Source organism: Leuciscus leuciscus, assembly GCF_965113295.1.
Source record: "Leuciscus leuciscus genome assembly, chromosome: 21".
Lineage (NCBI taxonomy): Eukaryota > Metazoa > Chordata > Actinopteri > Cypriniformes > Leuciscidae > Leuciscus > Leuciscus leuciscus.
In genome coordinates, this window is record NC_138745.1 from 5456444 (window position 1) to 5467727 (window position 11284).

At 36.6% G+C, this 11284-nt stretch overlaps 1 long non-coding RNA gene across 5 annotated transcripts; it reads right to left on the reverse strand.

Annotated features, from left to right (window-relative positions):
- Nucleotides 1-309: 309 nt before the first annotated feature.
- On the reverse strand, nucleotides 310-5546 carry LOC309485383. 5 transcript variants are annotated; one of them, XR_014201145.1, is made up of 5 exons: nucleotides 4437-5309; nucleotides 3864-3931; nucleotides 3612-3712; nucleotides 3371-3474; nucleotides 310-3088 (listed from the first exon to the last, which is right to left on the reverse strand). It is a non-coding gene; the product is annotated as an uncharacterized lncRNA (long non-coding RNA). The 5 variants fall into 5 exon arrangements; XR_014201146.1 differs by lacking the exon at nucleotides 4437-5309 and having other exon boundaries at nucleotides 310-1620; nucleotides 1835-3088; nucleotides 3864-4420; XR_014201147.1 differs by lacking the exon at nucleotides 4437-5309 and having other exon boundaries at nucleotides 3864-4420.
- Nucleotides 5547-11284: the final 5738 nt, after the last annotated feature.

The window sequence follows — 11284 nt, forward strand, 5'->3', positions numbered from 1 at the left end:
CTCCAGCTACTTCTCCAGCTACTTCTCGTCCTACTTCTCCAGCTACTTCTCCTCCTACTTCTCCAGCTACTTCTCCTCCTACTTCTCCAGCTACTTCTCCTCCTACTTCTCCTCCTACTTCTCCATCTTCTTCTCCAGCTACTTCTCAAGCTACTTCTCGTCCTACGTCTCCAGCTACTTCTCCTCCTACTTCTCCAGCTACTTTTCCTCCTACTTCTCCAGCTTCTTCTCCAGCTACTTCTCCAGCTACTTCTCGTCCTACTTCTCCAGCTACTTCTCCAGCTACTTCTCGTCCTACTTCTCCTTCTACTTCTTCAGCTACTTCTCCAGCTTCTTCTCCTCCTACTTCTCCAGCTACTTCTCCTCCTACTTCTCCTCCTACTTCTCCAGCTACTTCTCCTCCTACTTCTCCTCCTGCTTCTCCAGCTACTTCTCCTCCTACTTCTCTTCTCCAGCTACTTCTCCTCCTACTTCTCTCCCTTCTTCTCTCCCTTCTTCTACAATAGTTAAAGAAACTAAAATTCCATATTCTACAGCATCTCTTCCACAAAACTCTTCGCTATTATTTTTTCTATTGCTTATGACAATACTTTCCATCACAGGAACAATTTACATAAAAATAAAAAAAATCACAATAGAAAGCAATTAATTTCTTCTATATCCTGTATCCCATCAACTTCTATATACTGGGTTATGATAATCTGTTATATTTTATTGCTATAAATATAAATATGCATGATGGATGTTGTTTAACAAATAACAAAATTATATTTGATTTACTGGGTTTTGATGTGCCAATATAATTTGTCACAGTCAGTTTTGTTTTCTGTTGATGCTTTTCCACATATGACGTCACATATCAATGTAATTTCAGTTGATTTAGTGTTTTTATCTATTTTTAAGAAAGCGCTGTTGTTCTGTTAGACTGACTTCTGGATGGGCTGATAGACTTTTGTTGCATTGTGGCATGAAATTATCTTAATTATCTTTTTCTTTAGTCTGTATCCTTTCATTGGGTGAAAATATTAAATACAATTTGTAATTGAAATAATAATTTCATTGTGGTTATGGTGGTATACTGCCTATAACAGGGATTATTATTTTTTTTAAGTAAATGTATCGTTATACAATAATTGCCTACATAAATAAATAAATAAATGGGAAGTCTTTAGAAAATGCAAGGAAAGATTATGGGTTTCTTTACTGTGGGACAACCATTAATATTCTTCCTCAACACAATGCATGTCATCTGGCTTTTGAGTGAAGTTACTGACTTGCACTGCCTTCACTTCTCATTTTAAACAGTTCCCCTCACACTTCCTGGGGTTTTCTACGATGTTGATGGTCCAGTAATTGTTAAATGTCTGCTGAAAAGTGGAGCCCATATACATGTTCAGCAAACCTGTTTGAAAGCACTCATTATTTCTGCACACTTCAACTTTAAAGGGGTGGTTGCGAACATCTGCGAAGTTACAACGCTCAAAGTTCAAAGCAAAGGAAGATATTTGCTTTTAAAGAAATCGTTTTTTAAGGACTACAACCCTTGTGAAAAAAAGTGCACTTAAGTGTACTTTTATAAAGTGTACTTATTACATAAATAATATACTTTAAATATATACACTTAAGTGTGAATTAAATGCCATCTTTTCGGCGCACTTAATGCACATTAAGTGCAATTAATTTCAAATATATCACATATTAAGTTGAAATAAAATGTAATAAGTTGCCATTAAGAGTGATTTTTTGGAACAACTTAATTGGTACTTTATTACAACTTTATATCTACTTTCATAATTGCTTCTAGTGTTTTTAAAATATACTTAAAGTGCACTACAAAATGTAATGACACGCAATTAATGTGATTTAAAATATACTTTAATGTCAGTTAACAATACACTTAAGTGTGAATTAAATGCCATCTTTTCGGCGCACTTAATGCACATTAAGTGCAATTAATTTAAAATATATCACATATTAAGTTGAAATAAAATGCAATAAGTTGCCATTAAGAGTGATTTTTTGGAACAACTTAATTGGTACTTTATTACAACTTTATATCTACTTTCATAATTGCTTCTCATATCTTCAAAATATAGTTAAAGTGCACTACACAATATAATGACACGCAATTAATGTGATTTAAAATATACTTTAATGTCAGATAACAATACACTTAAGTGTGAATTAAATGCAATGTTACAATCAACAAAAACTAAATGTAAAACCCTCTAAATTTACTGACAAAATAATCTCTAAAAGAAATACATAAAAACCTTTCTGTTGATGCACAAGAAAACCCCAAGAAACACTATGCATAAACACAAACAGTTTTGGAAAGAGACCTTTGGGTAATGCTTTACAAAAATATATTAGTTACCAACTTCAGTTAACATGAACTAAGAATGAATAATATTTTAAGCATTTATTAGTCTAAGTAAGATAATAGTCTTGGTTAGATCATGTTGGCTAAAAAATAAACTAATATTAACAAATGAGACCTAATTAAAAGTGTTACCGAACCTTGTTATTTAGCTCTTAAAGGGATACTCCACTTTAAAATGAAAATTCTGTCATCATATACTCACCCTCATGTTGTTTCAAACCTGTATGAATTTCTTTCTTCTTCTGAACATAAAGAAAGATATTTAGAAGAATGTTAGTAACCAGACAGTTTTTGGTACCATTGCTTTTTTTTTTCCTACTATGGAAGTCAATGGTACCAAAATCTGTCTGGTTACTAACATTCTTCTAAATATCTTTCTTTCTGTTCAGCAGAAGAAAGAAATTCATACAGGTTTGAAACAACATGAGGGTGAGTATATGATGACAGAATTTTCATTTTAAAGTGGAGTATCCCTTTAAACCTTTACCAGCACCAACATTAAACAGGACCAAATGCTTACTCCAGCATTACAGTGAATCTAAGTTTGTCCAAAAAAAAAACCTCCAAAAGCACAAAAAACAAAATTATTTGTCACCCAATTTTTTAAGTTGTTGGAAAGTGCTGTTTATGTCAATGTCCCAGATGCTCTCCAGAGTATATGTGAATGGAAATGTTTCAAAGATGCAGGAAAGTCAGAAAAAATGCCTTGAGGAAAAAAACTAAAAAACAGAAGATTTGTTTATAATACAGATCCAGTCCATTATTATATTTGGCTCAATTGAATGAGAGAGATACAGTTGCGCTTCAAAGTTGATATACATCTTGCCGTATCTGCAAAATGTTAACAATTTTAGCAATAATAGGGATCACAAAAATGTATACGTTTTATTTTTATTTAGTACTACCCTGATGAAGCAGTTTATTCTGCAAGGTGTATGTAAACTTTTGACTGTTAACTGTTGATGAATGTGTGATGTGATTGATTACCTCAGTCACCAGGGCCACATCGTAGTAGAAAGCTGGGCAAGGTTCCTTCTATTTCCCACAAACACCAGGATTCCACTGACTACGCCATCTTTACTGACACTGGGCTTAAAGTGATTAAAAATAGAGAACCTTTTTATTGCTACTTTACAGGGAATTAAGCATAACTTTATCAATTACACAAATATAGATATATGACCCATGCAAACCCAGGACCAATGCAAATTAAGAAAGGTATTCTTACATTTTAAGCTTGCCCCACATCTTCATGAAGGATGTTCCTGTTCCTGTATTTACCACGGTTGACACAGCAATGCTGCAAGCCTTCTTCCTTTGGTTTGTTACCTATAAAATATATGATGATTATAGGTGCAGGTGGGAATGTATTACTTGCACAAAAGATTCAAAGCATTTAAAAGCTATAGGGATAGTTAGTGACTTGAAAGTGTTTTAGCTTGATCAGGATGTGCTGTCATGATAAATCTTGTAACATCACCTCATCAATACAGGTCTGTGATTCCACACCGCTTGCACTGTATCTCCAATAACAAATATGAACTGATCCTGCAAAATGAATGTTTAAATCCAGATAAACACAAAAATATTACATATTCCAAAACAAATAGTAACTGAACAACTCTTTAAATACAAAATTAAATTGAACACATTACAAGCATTTTTTCTAGAGGTGGGTAATATATTAAATATTTATGGTGGTTATAAGATTGATTATTTGTATTAAATGTATATAAACGTCTTCGAGTGTTACAATATTGGATCAGCATTCAGCAAACTTTTAGTAGTGCTAGCTTGTTTAAAATAATTTAAAAAGTCGGTTTAGTAAAAAAAAAAAAAAAAATCAGCAACCAAATTCCTCGAACACGACCACACACACCTTCCTCACATTACAATGTAAGACATTATTAGAATGCAATCATATATAAATGATTGAAAACATGATTCATTCACCTCCCGAGTCTATTGAGTTTATAATATCTGCGATTAAAATGCACTCAGCAACTGACGTTACGGTGAAAAAAAATGAACTAAAGAAAGCATCAAGATATACTTGAATGATTATCTGCAGCATAACGTCTCATCTGCAAACAAACATCCAAACGTGGTGCTCCTTTTGTTCTCTTGTTTGGCTAGCTTCAGTATCATCACGCATCGCAAACGGATCGCAAAACATAGCGCATTTTTCAAACTCTAGTGAAGTAGTGCGTCATAATGACGTAGTATTTCTCGCGCATGCGCATTAAACAATATATTCATATATCATGCATGGTTAAATGCTATTTCAGCTTTTCTGTTGTTCTAACTCATTGTCTAACTCTGTAAGTTCACAAAACTTTACTCATTAACCTAACTAAAAGTCAATCTTTTTTTCAATGTTGTGTAGTGTGATTAAAATTAAATGTATTTTAACTGAATTTAAATGCAAATAAATTTTTTTTTACATTTGTTTAACTTTTGCTCGCAATTAATACAATTAAATGTGTGTTTAATTGACTTAGAACAACATAATGATATTGAAAGTATTATGTTCACAGATGTAAAGTAGCTACAACACATTACTATTAGGCTCCTCTCATATATTACATTTTATTTTCAAATATTATGTAGAAAGCTGACACAAGTTAAGTTCATAGAGCAAGGGCTGGTGATAAAAATGTCAACAATAAGTTGTACTGGATTATACTGTATAAGCAGATGTATTGGAAAAATACATTTCAACTGCATAATGCACACAGTATATAATATAGACAAAACACATTTAAAATACATTAACAAATTAATTTTGGACAACACACTTGAGTTGGAATTAAAATCAATTATTTTCCATGTTTTCCATTAAAACTATTATTTTATTTAGTATATATTAGTCAATACATCAAAATAAATTTCCTTTAATAACTTATAACTTTAATTTTAATAAATGTAAAACACTATAAATCATAATTATTTAAAATGTATGTTTAAGTAAAACTTAGTAGACATTACAAAGTGCATTTTTTAAAACATGCACTTAAGTGTGTTTATAAATATTGTCATGAAAGTGTTCTTTCTTTAAGTAACATTTAATTAGACATTATTAAAAAGTGCATTTGTAAAAAGTGCACTTAAGTGTGTTTATAAAAATTATGATGAAAGTGTACTTTCTTTAAGTTAAGCTTAATTAGACATTATTACAAAGTGCATTTTTAAAAAGTGTACTTAAGTGTGTTAAGAAATATTGTGATGAAAGTGTACTTACTTTAAATTAAACTTAATTAGATATTATTACAAAGTGCATTTGTAAAAAGTGCACTTAAGTGTGTTTATAAATATTGTGATGAAAGTGTACTTTCTTTACGTTAAACTTAATTAGACATTATTACAAAATGCATTTTTAAAAATGCACTTAAGTGTGTTTATAAATATTGTGATGAAAGCATACTTACTTTAAGTTAAACTTAATTAGATATTATTACAAAGTGCATTCATAAAAAGTGCACTTAAGTGTGTTTATAAATATTATGATAAAAGTGTTCTTTCTTTAAGTAAAACTTAATTAGACATTATTACAAAGTGCATTTTTAAAAAGTGTATTTAAGTGTGTTAAGAAATATTGTGATGAAAGTGTACTTACTTTAAATTAAACTTAATTAGATATTATTACAAAGTGCACTTGTAAAAAATTGTACTTAAGTGTGTTTATAAATATTGTGATGAAAGTGTACTTTCTTTAAGTTAAGCTTAATTAGACATTATTACAAAGTGCATTTTTAAAAATACACTTAAGTGTGTTTATAAATATTGTGATGAAAGTGTACTTACTTTAAGTTAAACTTAATTAGATATTATTACAAAGTGCATTTGTAAAAAGTGCACTTAAGTGTGTTTATAAATATTGTGATGAAAGTGTACTTTCTTTAAGTTAAGCTTAATTAGACATTATTACAAAGTGCATTTTTTTAAATGCACTTAAGTGTGTTTATAAATATTGTGATGAAAGTGTACTTACTTTAAGTTAAACTTAATTAGATATTATTACAAAGTGCATTTGTAAAAAGTGCACTTAAGTGTGTTAATAAATATTGTCATTAAAGTGTATTCCCTTTAAGTACACTTAAGTGGTCTTTAATTTTAATTTTATTATATTATCTGCAAGTGCACTTTTCAAAAAGTATACTTTTATTATTTTAAGCACACAAAAAGTGCGCTTTCAATACAATTAAGCACACTTCTTTTTCACAAGGGAACAAACGGCTGGTAGAGACTACACGACATTCCTCCCGGGTTAGTGACATTACCAGGAGGAAGGAGTTGTTGTAGTCGAGCACATTTGTGAGTCTGCTCAAGCTGTCGCATCCGTCTTTTCACATGCAATACAGTAGGCAACACAAATGCAATATCATGTCACTCTGTAGGCATCTTACAACAGTTCCCACATGATGCTAATCAATGACTTGAATATAGTTAACTCCACATCAGCAACATAAATTCATCAACTAACCATTCAGAAACGTCCTGTTGCATTCTACATGTGGTCACTTCTTCTCGAGTCTCTCCATCATTGTCCGACTCCAGTTTAAATAGTTTCTAACATTTTAGTGCTTGCCTGCGTGAGGTAATCAGAGCTGCTAACAAACACACACACACACACACACACACACACACACACACACACACACACACACACACACACACACACACACACACACAAGCTCTTGAAGCTCCGCCCTCTGTGTCGGGAGCAGCAGTTCATTTGCATTTAAAGGGACGGACACAAAACGACACGTTTTTGCTCAACCTCAAAAAGGGACAATTTTAACATGCTGTAAAAAATTATCTGTGGGGTATATTGAGCTAAAACTTCACATACACACTTATTTAAGATTTATTTTACATCTTGTGTAATGGGGCATTATACCACCCTTTTAAATTATAACTGATGCATTCAAAACCAATGCTGGGGGTAACGCATTACAAGTAATGCAAGTCACGTAATCAGATAACTTTTTTTCCAAGTAACTAGTTGACACGGTCACTGTTAACAGGAAGCACATGAAGACGAAGATTCAAACAAAAAATGTTATTAAAAAAACAAAACAAGTAATCTGAGCCCAGGTGAAAAAAAGTAATGCAAAAGTAATATAATACTGAGCATTACTTTCCATATAAAGTAACCAAGTAAAGCAATTAGTAACTTTTTTAGGGAGTAACACAATATTGTAACGCGGGCTGGATTTCCACACCGTTCCGTAAAGGGAAATGTGAGCGGTGTCGTCACTTGTGAAGTGTATCGTCTCTTCAGCACTCACGTTGACGTCTGACTGTCTCAGTTACAAAAGGGGATATTCCCACCATAAGTCGATTTCAAAAGGGCAAAGTCCAGCCTGGCTCTTGCAATTCAATAGCATCAGCATTCAGCACAGTAGTGACAGCACTCCTAACTTCCTATCCCTATATACTCTCTCCCTGCACCTACTCTCTATCTATCTTCATCGCCGGTGGCCCTAACCAACCGCGAACGACACCCCCCTCCCCCCAAAAAAGGTGAGAACCGCCGTCTTGTTGTCCGCAATGTAACCGGAACTGAGCCCTCATCCATCATCTTTTGCGCTCCATTTAAACCTTTTTCCATCTCTCAATACACAGCTCCTGCCCAGGTGTTTCTCATTTCTCAATCAGTCATCGCATCCTTGTTTTTCCGCTGAGGAGCTGGACCTGTGACTCGTCCGTACAACGGAAGCTCAGCAACTGTGGCGAGGGGACTCACATCTCCGTTCCCTCCTCGGGGAACGAGGGTTACTATACATAATTGAGACGTTCCCCTTCGTCAGCTCACTATGACGTGAGTCAGAAGTTATTCTGACGAATGGGGATATCTACCAAAATGCCACGGTTGCTGGCCCTTCCAGCGCTCCGCTTGAGCCTCCTGGTCTGATCGCAATGTTGGGCAGAAAGTAGGAGCTCTAAGCAGAGAAGGTCAGTCACTGCTGTTCCGCAAGACCCACTCAGTGTGACTTATTGGATAACACTGGGAAAGTGTGCCCTTGGGGAAGGGAACGCTGCAGAAGCCACATCCTACCCCAGAGGGAGGCACTGTGACGGTTACACATATGGACTAGCCAAGCAGGGTAGTACAACATATGGCAGTCTCTGGGGTGGTTCCAGCCTAGTTATGGGGGGAAAGAACACCAGCAGAGACGACAGAATGGGTTCTGTCGAGCGAAAGACACGGGCTCGTCGGCAGAGGAGCTGATCGTGGAAGAATACACATATGGGGTCGCCGCAGGGACTGCTACATATGGACACCCAGCCTAACACAGGTTCCACAATGCATGCAAGTGTAGGCCTGGCGCCAGGCGCTCCGCAACGTCTGACTGCCGCAAGGGTGACAGAGGAACTCGCAGTGTTAGCCATTTCTGGGGAACACTACTGGAGCAATAGACGCACGCATCCGGCCAATGGGAGTGGGAGTGGCGTTGCAAGCCGACACTAAGAACGGGTCCCTCGCGCTACTGGCCACTGGGGGCGAGAATCTAGGGAATGTGTTAGGAGTCGCTCTACATATACTCTCTACTGTCGCTCTACTGTCAGCGAGGCGCCTTGAGCCAGCACCCAGGAGGAAGCAACACTTCTAGTTGAGTGTGCTCGCAACCTGAATGGGCAAGGCACGCCTTGGGCTTCGTAAGCCAAGGCGATGGCATCCACTATCCAGTGGGCCATCCTCTGCTTGGAGACAGCCTTTCCCTTCTGCTGGTCTCCGTAACAGACAAAGAGCTGATCTGAGGTCCTGAAGCTTTGCGTTCTGTCCACGTATAATCGCAAGGAGCGGACGGGACAGAGAAAAACTAGGGCTGGGTCTGCCTCCTCCGAAGGTAGAGCTTGCAGGTTCACAACCTGATCCCTGAAGGGAGTGGTAGGAACCTTGGGCACATATCCAAGGTCTCAGGATAACGTGACAGTTGGCTGGCCCGAATTCTAGGCACGATTCGTTGACCGAAAATGCTTGCAGGTCCCCTACCCTCTTGATGGAAGCCAGGGCAGTCAGGAGCACTGTCTTTAGTGACAAGATCTTTAACTCAGCTGACTGCAGTGGTTCAAAGGGAGGTCTCTGCAGTGCGTTGAGCACCAGAGACAGGTCCCAGGAGGGTTTAGAGGGGGGGGGCGAGGCGGATTCAGTCTCCTCGCTCCCCTCTGGAACCTGATGATCAGGTCATGCTTTCCTGACTTACCTTCAACTGCATTGTGGTGTTCGGCAACATACACTTTGAGGGTGGAGGGAAGACAGCCTTCGCTTCCAACCCATCTTGCAGGAAGGAAAGCACGACTCTGATCAGACATCTTTGGGGGTCTTCCCGGTGGGAAGAACACCATTCAATGAATAGGTTCCACTTCAAAGCATAAAGGCGCTTCGTTGAGGGGGCTCTAGCAGAAGTGATGGAGTCTACCAGATCACCTAGAACATAGGTCACTAACAGGCGGACCGCGGTCCGGGTCCGGACCCAGAAGCCGTCCAATATGGACCTGGACCTACAGCCAAAACCATAGGCGTTTTGTCCACAAACTAAGTCCTTTGAACAAAAAACAATAACAAAAGAAAGCACAAAGCCTTTCTTTAAAGTGAATTTCGTTTTGTATTAATTGTATCTTAATTTTAATCAATGTTTCATCAACCACTTGCCTGGGTTTAATAAATAAGAAGTAAATATAAATATAACAAGCTGCTCGCTTGCAATAGTCAGAAGCTCCACACAGTGACAGAGGCTGGTAGCAGAGCAATCAATTCTGTGAATTGCACTGCACAAATAAAAGTAATAGTAGGCTACCCATCGGATGAAGAAGGGTTGGCTCTCCACAGAACAATAAAATATTAATTTTATATTTCATTTCATAAAATTTTTTCGTGTTCGCATTTATGAGGAAAAAACAATGTTACAGACGCGACCGCTCTGAAACGGCACTAAAAGACTGTTTTAAAACTTCCACAGACCTCAAACTGAAAGCACAAAGCCTTTCTTTAAAGTGAATTTTGTTTTGTATTAATTGTATCTTAATTTTAATCAATGTTTCATCAACCAATTGCCTGGATTTAATAAGTAATAAGTATATAACAGACAATAGATAATCATGACATGGAGGCGCCGGCGACTGAACTGGAGTGCGTCTCATAAATGAACCGAAACTCAACATAAGGTAGCCTACTTACCTCACAGACCTGAGAAATACATCTATAGAAAGCTCAAAATTTTAAACAGAACAATTCAAAACGAAAGAAAAAAACAGCTGGCTCTCTGCTTATGTAATCCGTATGAAGTGTGCATTTGTCTGTCTGTTCATTACTGCGAAGATCGCAAGTTCATCTTTCCATCCGACACTGACAGAAAACACTTGTTTATTAATAAACAATTAAAATGTCTGCTATATTTGACATAGGCCTATTCATAATCATTACTTTTGCTGGTTCTTTGTGACAGCTTTTAGTTGCTTTATTGGCAGCGCCACCCATGTTACATGAGCGTCCGCACCGCATCGCACCCCGCATTTATTTAGATTTTCGTCTGAAAATACGCTCAAGTCTGGTTAAGACTTGTAGCCTATATACAACCTATATAGTGGGTCATATGTCTAATAATGCTTTTTGAAAACTTAAGGCTTTCTTCTTCATAAAACGAGTCGGACATCATCACATTTTGTATACATTTTTATTTATTTACAAGGACATCGTCTTTCAAAACATGACATGAGCGAAAGATTTTTTTTTTAAATGAAGGCGTCATTGTCCCCAGCACTTCTGAAAATGCACTTCCGAATGTGTCTCTGTCCCCAGCACATTTCAAACCAAACTGACGCCCATCAGAAGGTTATGATTTAAAACGGAGGCACTTCTATTTTAACTGGCGCAGCTTTTGTAGTCTTTATGGT